This window comes from Equus asinus, chromosome 9 (genome assembly GCF_041296235.1).
Source record: "Equus asinus isolate D_3611 breed Donkey chromosome 9, EquAss-T2T_v2, whole genome shotgun sequence".
NCBI classification, from domain to species: Eukaryota; Metazoa; Chordata; class Mammalia; order Perissodactyla; family Equidae; genus Equus; species Equus asinus.
The window spans coordinates 21,435,571-21,453,189 of record NC_091798.1 but is presented as its reverse complement, the minus strand read 5'-3'; the positions used below and the strand labels follow the sequence as shown (position 1 = coordinate 21,453,189).

General features: G+C 42.6%; 1 protein-coding gene across 12 annotated transcripts in view; it reads right to left on the bottom strand.

Annotated features, from left to right (window-relative positions):
• Positions 1-17,619, bottom strand: part of ATP10B (ATPase phospholipid transporting 10B (putative)) — a 286,627-nt gene that overhangs the window by 163,643 nt on the left and 105,365 nt on the right. For all 12 annotated transcript variants that reach the window (XM_044777708.2, XM_044777711.2, XM_070517124.1 and 9 more), the window contains one exon: positions 15,980-16,046. The gene's annotated coding sequence lies outside the window, so the exon portion shown is untranslated. The remainder of the gene's footprint in view (positions 1-15,979; positions 16,047-17,619) is intronic.

The window sequence follows — 17,619 nt, the reverse complement described above, 5'->3', positions numbered from 1 at the left end:
CCAGTATGGGGGGCGGGGGACCTCATCCTCAGAAAACCCCAAAATGACAGTTTACTCTGATTGGTTCTGGTCCCCAAAGTATCGGAACCTTGGTTATTTCACATAAACCTTGAAATTCTAACAAAGCAATTTAATCCTAGATGTTTGCTATGCTGATGTCTGTGGAATTGTCCTGACCTTCAAGAAAGTGGCTGTTTTTCCACTGGGAACAGACACACGTACACTTGGTATCCTAAGTGATTTTGCAGTATATTCCTTTAAATACTTGTGCTTTGCAATTGGTGAACCTGACCTTGGAAGTCTGACTTCCTTACACCACTTGCAAGTAAACTTTTCTTTTCCTGTCCTGGATGTTTCTGTCTCTCAGCATTTCTTTGTCCCTTAATAGTTTTCCAGGTTTTCTTGAATCAGTTCCCCTCTCTATCTGATGTTAGTCTCCACCCCCAATGTCCTCCCGTGTACATGAGTCTCTTTCCTTTCTTCCAGTCAGGTCAACCTTCCGCTATGGAGTCTTGGTCATTATTGTCATCATCATCATCTCCTTCTTCCTCCTCCCGTCATCATTATTATATATTAAGCATTTACTATATTTCAGGAACTTTTCTAAATCCTTTATACACATTGCCTCCTTTAATCCTGATTCTTTCTAGAATGTATACGGCATAGTCACAATTATTCTCATTTTTTAAACGAGATGACTAAGGTTTAGACAGATTATACAATTTACCTAAATTCATATGGCTGGAAAATGGCAAAGCCGAAAACGTAAGCCAGGTTTGTCCACAATCCATGCTGTTAATTGCTTTATACATCCTTTCCTCTTCACCTGGAAGACTTTCCACAATTTCTCTGACTGCCCATCCTCAAGACCTAAAACAAGGTCTTTCTCACTTTCCTGGGCCACAGGAATTCCCTCTCCTCTGAACTCCTCCAACACTTAATCAGGATCATGACATTAACCATTATTCTGTTCTGTATCATTTGTTACTATGATACTGTCTCCTCAGCTAAAACGTAAGCAAGCTGGGATTCCACAGGTGCTCAAGAGATCTTTAGGAAGCAACGTAAGCCAACTAAGAGCAGCTCTGTTTTTACAGCCAATGAATACACTGAGAGATGGAATTTTCCAACAGATTACCCAGTGTGGGCCCACAGCTTTGAGAACACCCAGAAGGATGCATTCAGGAAGTTAAAGGGTCTCTGTGGTTTGTCAATACCACTTCAGCTGGCTCACTCATTCTTTCTTTCCATAATTGCTTATTGAGCGTGTATGCTCCATCGGACACTCTGAGAGGTGTTGGGGATACAGTGGGAAAAAACCAGATGCTACAGGTGAGGTTTCACAAAACAGGAACCACAGTCTTGAGTTAGCACTCCAGTCCTGGGAAAGAAAGGGGTCATCCCCAGTGTCATGGAAAAACAAGTGCTTGTGACTACTCTGACCATCTCTTGTCACATTTGCCTCTGTCTCATTGCCAGATGCTCACCTCCCGCTGTACATTGAAAGATGGAGCCTCTTTACATGAGGTTGGAGTGGTACACAGCACATTTGTTTAACAGAGGAGGGAAGATGATCATTTAAATCCTTGGCAAATTTCATTGTCTTTATAAATTCAACTGCTTTCCAGAGCCCCATCTCTCTTCCTTCCCCCTTGAAACGTTTCCAAGACTGCTCCGTTGCCAAGCTTCTCTTCTGACTGTATTGCTTGTGGAGATTGACAGAAGAGGTGAAATGTGTGTTACATAAAGAACAGTGCTGAGTACCTGGAATTGAGATGGGGGCACATTTCACAGTTGTGGCACATTCTACAAGGCCCACACAATTGCTCTATTAAATTAAATGACTACAGTCTCCATCTGTACTAGTAATCTCCAGATAGACTGGCTCCTCTACAGCCAATAGCCTGCAGGTGTGCACATAAGTACTCACAGTCCATACCAGATGTCAGGCCTAATTAAAATATAGGACGAAAGTGCTCTTCCCTAGGTACTGAGCAGTCAGCACTGCAGTGGGCTTCTTGAGACAGGAAGTGGCAAAGGCAGAGAATTTAATTCTAGCTGTAGAAGCAAATGACTACAAGAAATCCACCTCCTGAGAACCACTTAGCAAGGAGTAAAAAGTCAAAGAGAAACACTGGAGCCACCTCATGCTCTTGTTCAACATCATTTTCAGTTGGTTACCATAAGACAGTTAGTGTGGCTATTTTTTAGACAAAAGGGAGAGACTCAGAGTAAAGGACCCCTGCTTGATTTTCAGATCCTGGAGTCGTACTGCCCTGATTATGAGCATGTTGTGCAGTTTACAATTTTGTCCTTGTGGGCAGCCATATCATGTAGATTCTGAGAGGTGTTCCAAAGTCTTAAGAGAAAAGAAAGCTGAAGAGCTGTCAATCACCTATATAACACACGAAGAGAAGTGATAGGAGCTACCTGCATTTTTAAAACCCATAGGAGCCCAAGTATCGGATAATCAGAAAGGTTTATAATCACTTAAGAATTTACCAACCTGCCCCCCCATGTATTCTCTCTCTCTCTCTCTCTCTCTCACACACACACACACACATGCTCTCTCTCTCTCTCTCTCTCTCTCTCCTTCTCTGGATACATATTTGCCAGTCACTCTTCCTCTTCATTTCTATCTTTCCTTCTCTACTCTCTTCCCCCTACCCACCTCCTCACCTGGCTCCTTCCATTGCCCCTGTTTTTAGTTGTAATGTGAAAAAATGTGGACCTTAGAATTAGGAAGATCTAAATGTGAGTTCTGGCCCTCACCTATTTTCATTCTGTTTTAACTGAATATATATTTTTTTCCATTCCCTAGGCTTAATTTAAACATCAGATGACTTCAATTCCAAGGCACTCTCTCAAAACACAAAATTAAGCTGTTAAAAATCTGGGTAGCTCTCAATTTACTTCCTCAGGGACCTCGAGGAGCAGTGTCTTTCACTGAGAAGGGGTCTTTGCATATCCTTACTGCAGCATTTCTCAATGTGCGGTATTTTTATCTCTACTGATACACATGGCAGTTTTTCTCAGTATACTTTTATTTTAACAATTATGCATTTATTTTCACATGAGCTTAGAAAAAAATGAAATAAGTGAATCAAAACCATGATCTCATGGATAAGAAAAAACTGATTTAAAAGAATATATAGTATGCAGGTATGAATAGATAGTACGCATTTGGGGCAAAAATCATGAAGATGGTACTTGAATGAATGCAGTTTTAGAAAGAAAGAGTATTACTATAGGGTGTGTATTGCATACTCAACACATACTGGGTGGACACCACACACTAGGTCCACACTTATGTTGTGGACCATTATTTATCCTTTATTATTATCCGTTTTCTATTCTTTTGGTCACCACTCTCTAGAGTTTCTGCAGCTCTGAGTGGTTAAGAAACTCACCCAAGGAGATAGAACTGAGCTTGAACCATGTATCTGGCCTCAATTCTGGAGCCAGACAACTTCAATTATACCACAATGCTCCCAGAAGTATGCACAGTGCCAGCACCTAGTAAGTTTTCAAGAAATGACAGCTGCTCATCATCGTTATCATTTATGTAAAACACTCCTATCAGTCCTGTGAGGTAAATGTTTTCTTCCTTTTACAGGTGATAAAATAGCTATAAAAAGGTTAAGTGACTCATAGCCAGTATTTGGGATTATTCCTCATGAGTCTAATAATACATTACCATTAGTATCTGTAACCCTCATTCCTGCTAAGTGCTGGCCAAGGGTCTTGAGTATTCCACATAAGGGGTATGATTATAAAAAAGTGAGAATAATATTTAAAAATTATTAAATAAGCTGCACATAAAAAGGAAGTCATTCTCATTATTTTACTGTCCTATTTTGTTTTGATCCAAGCCAGAGTTGATAGAAAATGCATTTGTGGTAGGAAGAATTCTAAGATAGTACCCAAGATTCCTGGTCCCTGGTCTACACATGCCTTCTCTCATTCAATCAAATACTATTCTAGGTACTGCTAGGAAGGCGTTTGGCAGATGTAATTAAGGTCCCAAACCTCAAGATAGAGAGATTATCCTGGGTGAATCTGACTAATCAAGTGAGCCCCTCAAAGGGACTGGGCTCTTCCTGGCAAGAGATATGTGAAGTGTGAAAGGGATTTGATGGGAAAGAGATTTCCCACTGCTGGCTTTGAAGATGGATGGATAGAGGGGGCACATGGCAAGGAATGCAGGCGACCTCTAGGAGCTGAGAATACTCTCCACTCTGACAACTAGCAAGAAAATGGGGACTGAAGTCCTACAACTGCAAGGAACTGAATTTGGCCAACAATATGAAGAAGCTTGGGAGAGGCTATAGAAAGGAACGTAGCCCAAATACTACTTTGATTTCAACCTTGTAAGATTTCAACCTAGCCATGCTTTGCCTGGACATCTGACCTACAGAAGCTGTGACCTAATAAATGGGCGTTGCTTTAAGCTGCTATGTTTCTGATAATCTGTTACATAGCAATAAAAAAGTAATACAGTATCTGAAGCCCTAAATGGTATCCATATTATATAAATGTAATATTCTTATTATACATATAAATGCACTTAACTGAATCAGTCCCTGTATTTTCCACTCTTAGATTTGAGTAAATTTTACTGCTTATAAAAACCAAATACACATTTTAATAGTAATTATAACAATATCTAACATTCTTTCAACAATTATAGTGTTTTCACTGTATTAAGTGCTTTTCATGCATTAAATCATTTAATCTTTACAATCTTAGGAAGTAGGCACATTATGAGTCCTTATTTTACAACTGAGGAAACTAGAGCATAGAGCAATGTTGAGTGCAACAAATATTCTGCTACTTAAAGAAGGCGTTATTAACAGTTATAGCATTTATGAAAAGCAAATTTTGCCTCCTTTAGTAAAGGCAAAAATCTTCCATCTTTCTTTTTTATGCCTTTATGCTCATCTCAGACCTGTAACCCCCACCTCCCAAGCTTACATTTCTTCTTACAATGATGAGAAATAAAAAGAATTGATAGATAAGGATAAAGATAAACAAGAGCATTATCCTTCTAGGACTGCCGAAGTCAGTTACTCAGCACATCTTGGCACATAGTCAGCTCTCAGGGAAAATATTTCTTCATCCTCTCCTCGGTTTACATCAGCGGCACTGCTGGCCCTGATGCTTTGTGTGTTAGATTTACTCTTCTGATTTGATCACTTCCTTCTGATCATAATGTCTGCCATCCAGGAAGCCACCTAGAAGTAGTGTCTGTTAGGATGGGGCCGTGATGCCTGGGCTGTGACCTTCCGTCCTAAAAAAAGCCAGCCTTCTCCGGGGCAAGTCTGTGATGTTCTCACACTCAGACAGATCCCCAAGTATCCCTGGATTGGTGGTTCTGACTGAAACCCACAGAGTTAGTCCTTAGTGAAAATACAGTTGCTGGCTCTAAACTGTTACTAACACATCGTAAACCAGGACCATTCTTGAGACAATCAACCATGAAAACTATCTTGTTCTTTTCTTAATTTGGTTGCATTGATTTGGTGAGAAGGTCATTAGACAAGAAATCAGAAAAACTGAGGGTGTGTTTGTTGTTATTATTATTTGCTAATAGTTCTGTTTCTGTGAGCTTCAGTTTTCTTAGCCTTTCTAGGGCTTAGATCAGTGGCTCCCCAGATCATTCTAAGGACTGATACTAATCTTAACTGCTTAAGAATCAGCCGTGGGGCTTTGAAAATACAGAAGCCTGGTCTCTATCCTCAGAGATTTTGAAACAAAATGATAGTCTTTGCTAATGGAAGCTCTGTACTTTTGTCCTAGACAGACTCTGTAGTTGCTTTTCAAAGGAGCGAGGAGGTCTACGAAGTCGAGAGCATGAAAGCAGGCTGCAGGGAATAGGCGAGTCTGGGGCCCAGCCACACACATTTGCAGAAAGCACCTCATTTGATGCTCAGCAAGGTTGGGGAACCTCTGGGTGAGGTGATTTCTGGAGTCATTTCCAGCTCTATTAGAGTGATACTACTACTGCTGAGATGGCCCAATTATTTACCTAAATACTTTATGTATCATTTGTTAGGTACATTAGCAGCTCCATCTTATAGTTGAAGAATTATAGACTCAGAGCAATTAATGTTTTTCCAGCGTCACACAGCTAGAAAGTGGCAGATCCAGGCCTCGAATCCATTCTATCTGACCTTGACCACTCTGCCACAGTTTATTCTTCAGAGTGTAGTGGCAGGTTCTGGGTGGGAGAGTGTCAGGGTGCCAGAATCATCTGCTTCTGTTCCAGCAAGGAGTCACACTATGGACAGACATTCCCATCCCATGCAGCCTGACCTTTGATGTGCAATTGCAGAATCCATCTAGGTAAAAACATGGTGTTTCCATTAGCAATGACAAAAACTACTTTTCAAAAGACCCATATGATGAGTCTGAAGGCTTTTGGGCCATTTGCCATTATAAAGACTCCTGTAAGCATTTGTGGAATTATCACAGATCTGGCTTTTCTCTTCTGTTTATTCACATACAGACAATTGATTTAGTGTTTTCCTCTGAAGGTAGGAAGATACAGCAGACTTTCCTAAAGGATCTAATTGAGGATGCTATTTTCTTTCACTGTGGCTGCTTCAAAGCTTCACCAGGATCACTCCAGGAGGGGGAAACGCAAAGTAAACGGCATTAGTCTTCATTTTGGCCCCATGGAAAGAGCAGCTAGAGGTCCCAGCAACTTAACGCCATCTAATCAGAACCAAGTGCTTCCCAGGGTGTGCAGAGCGCCCTGCATGCGTTCTCACGTTTCTCCTGGAGACACAGCTGAAGTCTAAGTGCGCACTAGGAACAGAGCCATCAGAGTTCTGGTTCCGGTTCTTCCATCAAACTGCTGCGTGACTCTAGGCAGATCTCATGACCTGTCTGGATATTCAGAGTTTGTACATGCATAAAATGAGTCAAAATGCCCTGTGTCCCTCCATCAAAGCCGCAAGGCTCAAACGAGACGCTTGATCAGCAAGCCCTCGGAGAAGGATGACAGCCTTTGCCAACACTTGGTCCATTGACTATGCTCGGCCTCCTCAGCAGTCCTGGGATATTCTTGATGCTTTCCTGAGGGGATTGTCTACACCTTGGGAGGCAGGTGGGGAGTTGATCCATGAAGCACTTATCGTTTTAGATTTCTTAATTCCAGGTTGAGAACAACACAAATCTCGTCTCTGTTTTGGCTGGGTATTCCCTTTCATAAGTAACAGAAACCTGAACTCAGGCTCCAGCTGTGTTCGGCTTGGTCAGTTTGTGAAGGGCCAGGCCCCTTCTGTTTTCTGCAGGAAGCCTCTCTTCTCTGCCTTGTTTTCATTCCTTGTCAACAAATTCATGGTGCCTGAGGGTTGTGCAGACCCTCCCTCGCTGGCTGGTAACTGTGAGCCATGAATAAAGCCAGCAAATGGGGGAAGATCATGCTGGCGGCCTTTTACTTACTGCCAGCATCACGGGCTCCCTGGACCTGCCAGGCGCCTGTGGAGATTCAGATGAATCTTCTGAATCAGGGAGGCAGAACTGGTTTGTTTGACTCCTTTGAACACAGCCCTCTCTGTGATCTGCGGCAGCTCTGCAGAAGTCACCAGGCCGTGGCTGTGTTTGTCAGTCAGGCTCCTGGGCCCTGCCTCTGTGCATGTCTTCCCAGGCCTTGCCTGTCTGCACCCAGCCAAGTCAGGCTCCATGTCCACGGCTGGAGGGGGCCAGTATCTGCCACCAGCTGACCTGACAGAGCTTGCCCCTTGATGCAGGGGCCCTTGAAAATGCAATTAGGCAGAATTTAGGAGAGCAGAGTTAGTCAGTAAAAGTCCTGCTACCGAATTTTAATTAGATAGTGCCTGATTTCTTTGTTTTCATGGCTAAGGTTCTCTTCCAGTATTTTTTACCCTCAGAGGGTAACTATGGGAACTCAGGGCACAAAAAACGGGACACAGCTTATACGTGATCAGATGTGGGTTGCGGGAGTAACACAGCTTCTTATTCTAGCTCCCATCCCAGTCACAGGTCACCTTGCCTCCTTGGAAATAATATGATGAACTGTACTAGTCCATTGTCTGGTCAAGACCCAGCTCTACCATTTTCTAGCTCCAGGACCTCACCTCGACAAGGTGTCCTGCCTTCTACAAGGCTCAGGTTTCCAATCTGTAAAATGATGATAATAGTAGCTGCCTCACAGGGCTCCTGGGGAGATTGAATGAGCTCCCAATAAATACCAGCTATTGTAGTTGCCGTCAAGACTCTCCAGGGGTGTTTTAACTCAGCGCCCTGGGGTGGCTTCACAAAGGCAATGGGTGGGAGGTCTCTCATGGAGCTCCACGACGTCTCATTAGACTGCCGGCTCCATGAGGACCAGGACAATGCCTTGCTTTCTCGCTGCTCTATTCCCAGTGCCTGGAAGATAAGAAGCACGCAAGAAATATGTGAAGAATTAGCGAGGCAGACGGACCTAGGGTTAAGTCCAGTTCTGCCATTTTTGGTCTTAGACAAGTTATTTATCTTCTGATTCTGAGGTTGCACATTTACAAAATGAGGAGAAACAATCTGGCAGGGACAGCTACAAGAATAGCCAACTGGTACTGTGTGCACCAGGTACTAAGCACTAAGTGCTAAGTACTTTCCATGGGCAGCCTCCTTTGATCTTCACACCAGCCCTTTCGAGGTAGGTGTGGTTATGGTTTTTGTAGATAGTCTAACTGATGTTCAGAGAGGCCAAGAAATGAGCCAGGGTGACACAGCTACTGAGGGAGGGAGATGGGGTCCCAAACCAGTGAGACTGATACCAGGCCCCATATTCTTCACCACAGTGCTCCCTGTGTCATATAGACTCCGGGGTAAAAGAGAAACTGAAATGTAGCTGCTGCTGCTGTTTTTATTAAGAAGTACCCCTGCCGTGTGTCCCCCACCCTCCAACGCTGTGAGCCTTGGCAGAAGGAAACAATACAGTCAGCCTAGTCGTCCGTATGCTTATAACAATTTGTCCACACAGGAAAAATCTTGCCCAGCCAGAACTCAGAGGTTGAGATTTCAGTGTGTGGGTTTGTTACTCTGGCCAGAATGCTGATTTGAAAATCAATGCAAACATGTGTCTTTGGAAGGCATTTCAATTGGGCAACTGTGAATAACTCCTACATGCAGCTGGCCAGGAAGGCGAGAGGAAAGGGCAGATTTCCACACCTGGCGAGTTCTGATTGGTCTGACAAGATGGGGATCAAACAAAATAAAGGCAGATGCCTGAGGTAGATGCCTCCTTCCCCCTATTCATGATGGCAGATCACGAAGTTGGGGTAAGCTTGAGCTGGATGGGATCTCAGAGGTCATCTAGTGTTGGGGGCCAGAGGGACAAGGAGATTCAGAGTATAGAAGGGGTGGTGACAAAGGGTTGCTGATGAAAGTTCTGCTTGAACATCCCTTAGAATGGGAACCTGTGGTTTGTGCCTGGCCAGCATCCAATCCCCCACTTTCTGGCGACAGTATCTTGATTTGGGGAACCACACACACAGTTCCTGCTCACTGACCTGAAAGCTGGGGCTCTCCCACCACACCATGCTGCCATTATTTGAGGCCACTCATACTGCTCTGGATAAATCCCGTTAGCTAGTCCACGTCAGAGTTCTAGCACTTGCTTGCCAGGACTGCCCTGGGAAATCCAGAGATGGAAGATGGAGCCTTAGTTGCTCTAGTCTTCCAGGAAAGTCACATACTCCTTTTCTCTTAGCAATATTGTGAGGCTTATTCAGCTAAGGTACCAAGTACTGGAGCAAGGGGAGCATTGTCAGAGCGTTTCATAGGAGGAGGACAGAAGGTGGTTATATGTCCCTGTAATTCAGCGTTGCTCTCCCAACCTGGGCCCAGCAATGACTACATAGTCCTTAAATGGTCAGAACAAAGTTGTTAGACATCAACAGTGAAAGCCAAATACTTTCCAAAGCAATCCTTTAAAGGATATATTTACTGCAGCATTGTTTATAAGAGGAAAAATTGGAATCAACCTAAATATCCAGCTATAGGGTACTATTTACATAAATTTTGGTGCACTCACACTATAGAACATTATGTGGCTATTAAGAATAAGAAAATGTGTGTACAAATGTAACAGCATCTCTAAGAAAGAGTAATTGAAAAACATCAAGGTGCAGAACAGTGGATGTACCATTAGGGTTAAAAAAAAATCAGGGACATGTGTATGTATATTTGAATGGAAACAGATGCTCACTGGAAGGATTACACATTCAAAGCAGTTGTTTTAGGGAGAAGAGCAGAACAGTTAAAGATAGGCTCTGCAGAAAGGTTAATTTTCAGTAAATATCCATTAAACATGTTTTTACCATGTGCATGAATTACCTATTTAAAATAAATACATATGGAATTTTTAGACAATACCTGGGTCTTTATAAAGTACAGAGCCTCAGTTGAAAACTACATCTGACTTTCCTTCATCCCTCAGGCCCAGTCGGGAGGCAGCCTTTAAAGGCATTTGTTTTTTCCTCCCACAGTGAAGCCCCACAGCTCCGAGGCTGAGAGAAGGCTGCTCCAATCCTGCAGTGTCCTTCCTTAAGTGACTTGATGACAGCAAGTAAGAGGAGGGAATTGGCTAAACTCCTACTTATTCAATATTTCTCCTATCACTCATACTGGAGCGAGGAGGAGGCTGATGGCCAGTTTTTCCCTGCTCTACGTGGTTGGGCAGCAGAAGTTCCAATCGTATCCCCAATTAGCCCACTTGAGCATCCACTCGGGAATCATGGATCATAGGATGTCACAGCTGGAAAAGCATTAGTAGTCTCCAGTGTGGGAGTGACCTCTGGAGGGCAAGACAAGCCATTGTGGTGTGGATAAAAGAATTTCTATTCATAATCACTTTTAAAAGCAAGCTTTACTCATATTTAATTGCAGATTAAGATGCAATTTATAAATATATATGTATATAATAAGAGTGTATTCTGGAAGTTTTTGCAATAGGGGTTCACGGTCAAAACATTTTGAAGGTCACTCTATGGAGTAACTGTAGAGACGGCAAAAGGCGTAGGGACAGTAACATCAGCTTTAAAGTCAGATGGACCTGGGTCAAAATCCCAGCTCTGTCCCTTATGAGCTGTGTCATCTTGAATAAATGACTGCTCCGTGCTTAATTCCTCATTCATAAAAATGGGATAATAATAATATATATCTTAAGAGATTGTGGTGAATATTAAGCGGGATAAAGCATGTACGGCAGGCTGCTTGCAAGATGGCTCCCAGGGATTCCCATCCCCTCGTACTCACACACCCTTGGGTAAGCCCCTCCCCTTGAGTGGATGCAGCGACTTACAGCTAACGAACACAACAGGCAAAAGTGATGGGATAGCACTTCTATAACTGGGTTACAAAAGACTGTGACATCCCTCTTGCTAACCCTCTTTCTCACTCTTCTTGCATACCCTCCCAAAAGGAGAGGACCGTCTGGCAAGGAACCGAGGGCAGGCTCTGGACACTGGCCAGTGAGGAACCGAGACCCTCAGTGCGACAGCCCTCAAGGAACTCAATGCTACCGGTAACCACGTGAGTGAGCTTGGAAACAGATCCTTCCCCATTTGAGCCTTTGAGTAAGACTGCAGCCTTGGCTGATACCTGGACTGAGTCCTTGTGGAAACCCCAAGACAGAGAGCCCAGGAAAGTTGTGCAAAAATTCCTCACCCACAGAAACTATGAGATAATAAATATTATTCTTTTAAGCCACTAAATTCTGGGGTAATTTGATATTCAGCAATAGATAACTAAGAGGGTGTGCAAGTAGCTTGATAATGCATGACATGTAAAAGTTTAGTAAATGTTAGTATGAAACATTATATGGCTGACATATGGCTATATTTTTATCCCTAACTCATAGCAGGCATGACTGATTGATCACAAAATGTTTTTTTCTGGTGAATCCAGATGCAGCCTCAGAATCCTTCTTAACACAGAACTCCAGGAGCTCAATTGCTCAGGTGAAACTGATTTGCCAAGCTGGATCTAGTCAAAACATACCTTTTCATTCTTACTTGTATAATATTCCTTTAATGGGAGACCAAGTGAGGTGAGAGAGGTGACCTCATGAGAGAGGTGGGCACAAATTATTAGAACAAATCTGTGAAAGTATATAAAATATAAATGGCTGGCATCATATGTTGTCCCAAGAATAGATTTTGCTTGAGGTAGGGGTTAGAGAGAGTCTGAGAGAACTGGAAACCTTAAGAGAACACAGGAAATAAGCTCAGGAGGGGCTGGGAGCGCCAAAGATCACTTCATCGTATCCCTCACTTTTACCACGATTTGGCCTTACTGTAAGGCTGCCATTTTGAACAAATGAGAGAATTGAAGAGCAATTACTTTGAAAATAATGAAATGCTCTAAGGAATAAATAATTGTTTTTAGATAGAGAAAATGTCCTTCCAATCATTCTGAAGGATTTTCCTTGCCTAACATGATAATGGTGCGTGCTACGGAAATGATGCACATTTCGTTATCCTCTGCATCGTGTGTGCTTCACTTCGTTGGTTAGAGCAGGGAGATATTGTGGAAACAGGAAGAGATCAGGGAGAATGACCTCAAAGAATTATCCTTTAGATCTGTAACGTGCATACCAAACACCTCTTGAGAAAATGTATATTATAACTCTGTGGGTCTGGGGTGGGGCCTGGGATTCTGCATGTCTTAGGAGCTACTAGGTGATATTAATTCTGTTGGTCTCCAAACTCCAAACTTTGAATAGACAGATGGCAATCTCTCTTCCTTCGTGGGGAGAGTTGAAGGATTTCTATGGTCAATACTACTGTAAGTCCAGGAGCCAGTGGAGTTGCCAGTTGGTGATGGGTGTGGGGTGTCTCTATACCCTACTCTTCTGCTGGGCACAGAACCGCAGACAGAAATGAAGTGAATTGGGGAGCATGAAAATCACCCTCACTGCTCTGGGAAGGATGACAAGAATTCAAGAAACTTAGATAAAACCCTGAATGATGCGACAAGAAACATTTTTGGAAATAGAAAAGGCAAATAAATATCATTTATGGAAAGAGAAACAAAATATCTCATCTTTCCGATGTGTTTTGTAGCAAATCAAACTGGCACAACATTACAGAACTTGTTCATTTTGCAATGAATAGAACTCAGCATAAAGTCGTATCTCTAGGTGCAGCCCTTCTTTGATTTTCATAATCTCATAGAATCTCTTCTTGTTTAGAAGGGGAAGCAAAAGGTAAAAGTAAATCAAATGCTGGTCATAAAAATAGGTTGACCCTTAGGTCAGGGGTTGAGTGAATTATGTTAAGATAATCTGTTGACTGACAGGGATGGCCATTTATAACAACCTGCTCCTTATACAGAAGCATCTTTTGCCCTGAGATGGTGAAGTAACACCTGGAGATGTATGGCTCTCTATCTATTTCCATTGTTGTGGGATGGACAGCATAATAGGCCAAAGTGACCCTGGGGTTGGGTGAGAAGGTTGGGAATGGGAAGAGAATAAATTCCCTAGACACATCTCTCTTAGGAACTTCCTTCCAAATTCCTTTCTGTCACGAAGTATTTTCTATATAATTCATTTAATCTTTTGCCGCCAAAACATATCCATACAGTAATGTAAATATGTCAGCATTCAATACATATTGATGAAGAACAACAGAAAACCAGACCTGGCTCCCAGCCATAGGGGTCTACAGTCTAGACCAAGGACAGGTAGTACTCAAGTAAACACAAAAATGAATATGATTGCCTGTAAAAACAGTCATTCCCTTATTGTTCCATGATAGCATAAGATAAAAATGTGGCCTTAGCAAAGTCCACATTTGGCACACTTTGTCCCCATTTTCTTCTTCCTGTCATTTAACATCTTCCTTCTGTAGGAGCTCAAGGCCTCACAGGAACGTCCAGAAGCCCCAGAGGGCTGGTGCTCTGGTGGACTATGGGCAGTGTCAAGATTCTAGTGCTTCATGGCTCTCTCCTTAACAGAGAGGCTGACCTCTCACTGACCCAGCGATCGCCCTTCTGGAAACTTGACTAAAGACATAATGATACGTGTGGAGGAAGCTCTCTGCACATGAATATTTGGTGTAACTTAAAATAGTAAAAATATGAACCAAGGATGACAGCCTTTAATTGGGGATTGAGTAGATAAATTACCATTGATTCCTGAGATGCAATGTTAATCAATGGTGAAAAAATGACGTGTATACTCTTACACACACACATACACACACATACTGTGATGGAAAGATGTCTATAATTTATTGTTGAGCTTAAAAAGCAGGTTATAGAATAGCTTATATAAAAGGGAACTCACTTATGTAACACTGTAGATATGTGTGTTGTGTGTTTGTACATAATCTTTATCTCTAGTTTGTGTGTACACACATATTTGCATATACACAATTTGTAATATAGCTCCAGGAGGACTTCTCTTTGCATGTACACCTGAGTGTGCTGTGTCTCAGCCATCGTTGGGGCTGACCAATGAACTTAAATTGAGGTGTATAAAAACAGTCCACCGTGGCCAGCAGCATATTTGTACTGTAGCTGAAACCTTCGAGGCCCAAGTTAGGGATTTGTGCAGATATTTTAGGTGGAGCTAATTAATAAGACAGACATTTAGGGACAAGAAAGTCTTTCTGGATCTCTTCAATCACCTCCTAGAAATATTCACATATAAGGCCACACAGCTCACAGGTGACTTTTAAAACTGAATGGAGACATCTGAGGAAATATCTTCCTTTGGCTGCACAAAGAAATCACCTATACTTGAATGATGGTAGTCAATGCACAGAATAATGAATTTCAGAGACATTTTAATAGAATGAACGCCTACTGGTAAATTTCAGGCATCAACTCATATTCTTTAGCTAAAAAAATTGGGTTTTAGCTTTTCTTTTCCTCTTGAGTTCTTTTCAGACAAACAGAAGGTTTTATTAAGCACTCAGTATCTATAGAGTTGTGTCTTTGTGAAGATCCCAGACAACTTAAAAAGTCAATTTAGCAATGCATATGTAATACTGCTTTGTAGTTTTTTTTTTTAAGTTGGCAGTGATGTTTACTCTTGAGGAGGAGTTTATAATTATGCAAATTGCAGAAACAGTCTGCATATGGTATAATAGTAATGTCTTAGGTTTTATATCCAGAGTCAAAAGTATGTCCAAATATGTCTTCAATTTTATCTGTGACTTGGGGGAGGTCAGCCCAGGCCAGGTGCCCGATTTTCTGCAGTGATGGAGTATACAACGTCTTGGAACTTAAGCACTTTTTCAAACTTTCATTTGGAGGAAGCACCACTCAGATTTGCACAGTCTCATCTTATAGCAGATAGTCGACCGCCTTCCTTCCCTTTTGTTTTAATTTTGTTCAGATAGTCACTCTCCTCTAAGAGACCATGTGCTTCACGGGATGTGGTCCTATTCCTAGCCCTAGGAAGGGACTAACGATTGGTTTAAGCCAATCATGGTGGTCACATCTGCTTTGCCAGAGACTGACCTAAGCAAGGGTATGTGACACTGTTTTGGCCAATGAATGTGAATGAAAGCCTGTTGGGGGATTTCTGGAAAGGCTGACTAAAAAGAAATAAGTGGAAGAGAGAGCCCAGTGGAGATGTTAGAAATAAGTGCATCTTTGTGATATTTTTGAGCTGCTCGATTAACCAGCTATGGACCTATCCTACTTTAGGACTTCTTGTTATGAGAGCTAATAACTTTTTTCTTATTATTTAAGCCATCTGGAGTCTGCTTTGTCTGTTACTTGCAGCCAAGAACACGTCTGAAGTGATCTGCACCTTGACAGTGTCTGTGTTGCTCTGGGGAATATATAATAGAAAAAAGTTAAGCCATATATTTGGCATCTGATTCACCAATGAGACATGCTGCTCTTTGCTTAAACGGGTTGGAGGGAGGAATGGTAATTTAATAAAGCTCATCTTGGCACGAGAGAGGAGTCCACATCCTATAACCAATGGATAACAGGAAAAACTACTTACTATTCACTCTCTTGCTTTCATTGAAACAAGTGTCACTGGTCAAGCCTGATTCTCTGTCAAAGGAAGCCTGCAAAACACAGGAGAGCAAATAAATACAAAATATACAATTGCATTTTGGCATCAGGCAGAAATCAAGTATTTTGTCCTTTTCTCTGCAGCTAGATGAATCCAGCTTTAAACAAACTCCCCAGACCAGGCTGGACATTTTCCCAAGAGGTCATTGTAATAGGAACAGTTTATTCCTACCAGGGAATCAGGCGTACTACTTTATCTGCTCCCCTCCAGAACATCCATCATGCTCCCACAGACTCCAAGCTAAATGCCTGATTGTTCTCTGAAATACGTACTGGCCCAGCCACTCAGTGCATTTTATCTCCTTTGCCAAATCTACCAGTTCAGAAATGGGCGTAGGATAGATTCGGGCCAATGAAAGTCAGTCCCAAAACTTGTGTTGGAAATGTAGGAGAAGAGAAGATCTCTTTCTCCTGCACTTAGGAGAAAGATCATGACCGCAGTTTTGAGTGAGAGGTACCAAGTCCTGACATTATTTGGGCACCTGGATCCAGCTACGTTTGAAATGCTTCAACTTTCCAGTTGTGTGAACCAATACGTACCCTTTTTTGCTTAAGCTAGTTGAGTGTTCTATCTCTTCCAATCAAAAATCGTCACTAATTTAGAGAGGCAGGGCAGGTATCATAATGCTCACTTTACAAAGGCTGAAATGGAGGCTCAGGGAAAGGTTGGGGGGATGGTCCAGGACCTCTTTTCAAGGGCTCCTCCATTCCAGTCTGCTGCTTACTCATTCAGTGATTCACTATAGTAAAATGGAAAGAATTGACATACCCTTTGCTATCTTTACTGACTTTAACATTTCTGCTTTTGAGAAAATGGAGGAGTCTTCCACAGGGTTACCAAGGAGATAATCTACATTACTTTAGTGAAGTAAAGATTGTTATATACACACCCCCCAGACACTATAAAAGGCCACAGCACGTGCTTTAGATGCGCACAGATCTTCTCCCCAAGGATCTGTCCAGGCTGCAGCCTGGCTCTGCTTGAAGCCCTCTCTCCCCAGAGAATTGCAGCCCCCAGTGTATGGGTGATCTCTGCTTCCTCAGTCTCGCCCTGCAGACCCGGTCATCCCTGTGCCAGTCCTGCCTGCTGGTCTGTGACTGGCCTGATCACAGACACACGCTCTGCCCAGCTGACTGACCTGCCCAGTGCCCAGTCCACCCTCAGTGAGTCACTAAGCAGAGGTCACAGAGAGGAAGCCCGAAGCCAAATCCTGCTTTGTGTTTGGTTTGACTCACATTTTTTTTAAAATTGAGCTACATTGAAACATTGAAAAATTTTACAAAAAACCTTAGATTTCAAGCTTCAGTTGAAAAAAGTGAAAAGGACTGTCAACACTGAGTCCATTCCCACACGGTGACACGGTTCCGAATCTGAGCAGCATCTGAGTCCTTCAGACACATCTGCTCTGTTCACCATATTTCCCATCTGGCCTCCTTGACTCATTCCTGCCACCTGCCTGAGTGCCATAAGCATATGCATTTTCAACCCCGTCCTAACTTTCCTAAGACTTTTGGTTTTGGGGCTAACGCAACTGAGATGTCACCTTGCCCTCCAGTGGCCGTGTC